Here is a 1,446-nt window from a genome sequence, read left to right on the forward strand (position 1 = left end):
ATTTTTGCACTTTCCGTTAAAAAATATATAGAAATGACGTCAAACTGACGTAATAAAAGTATAGTATCCTGAATATCCCCAATTTAAATAAGTTACAACTTGGACCTCACGTTTTCAATTTACTGATATTTGGTAGAAGAAAAAGACCTCTTATACAGTATATTATAACTTGAAGCCATGAAAAATTGATAGAATTGATAAGATAAGGCGATCTGCCAAGGGAATGCCATCTGAGAAAACTTATGGAAAACTGGCTCTTAATTAAGTGTTAGATACGTGAAGAACAGAAAAATCCAGTTGCTCAGATGCGAAACCACAATCACCACAAGTGTTCAGTGATTTTATCTACTAGTGGGGCAAGTCTAAATGCGCCCCAATTCATTAAATTATGCCACAATTAAACACGAAAACTAAGCAATCATTGAAGTTCTTACAGTAAAAACACACTTTATTGAAAATTCGTACAAAATACACACAGATTTTAAGTTATATATATATATATAAAAACTTCGGAACAAACCATATCAATCTACAAATTCACATTCACAAAAACACAATATAAATTGACTATATACATTGTTCGATTATATTATTAAGTACAAAAATTTCATTTAAAACTTGTATAACAATATAAATGCTAAAAAATCAATAATAAGCGCTTATGGCCCCTTTTAATGCAAAGACATAAAAATAAATATCGAAAAATTTAATTTAAAAAATAATATGTATGTATATATATATATATATAAATTTCTTATCTTAAGAATGCCCTTTTGTTTATAGAAGAATGTTTACAATTATTTTTAATGTATAAAGGAAGAAATTTATTTATTTTTTGTGTAGAGGATGTTATTTTGATATAAATAATTTTTAAAAAAAATTTAATTTTTAAGATTTTAATTGAAAATATTGCCATGCAATCGAGGAAAAAATTGCATCTATTTAACTGACCTGATGAATTGGACGGCACTGGACAAATTATCAAATAACATAGATTTATGCACATATCCTACAAATTACATTCATGTTTCTTTTTTTAAGTATAAAAAACATTTTATTTCAATATAAAATTGAAATAAAATTGAATTAAATTGAATTTTATTTCAATATAAAATTGAAATAAAATTCAATTTAAAAAAAATCTATTAAAAAAGTTTTTTTTTTCAGATGCCTTCTTCATCTGAAATTTCCAGATTTTCATCTAGAACTTAAATAATAATTTTCATTAAAAATACCCTTTTAAAAATGTGTTTCTTTTATAAATATTATAAGGATTTTAATTAATTTATTTAAATTTTTTTTTCAATTTTATTTTAATTTTAATGTTTTAGAAAAGATTTGGCAGATGGCAGCACAAGTTGGATGAAATTTCATTAGTTTCAATTAAGGTATTCTCTGTTGAAAAATCCTGAAAAATTTCTTCAAATTTTATAAAATTTCTGTTGG

The sequence above is a fragment of the Centruroides vittatus genome, unplaced genomic scaffold (assembly GCF_030686945.1).
Source record: "Centruroides vittatus isolate TY-2023 unplaced genomic scaffold, ASM3068694v2 scaffold_464, whole genome shotgun sequence".
NCBI lineage: Eukaryota > Metazoa > Arthropoda > Arachnida > Scorpiones > Buthidae > Centruroides > Centruroides vittatus.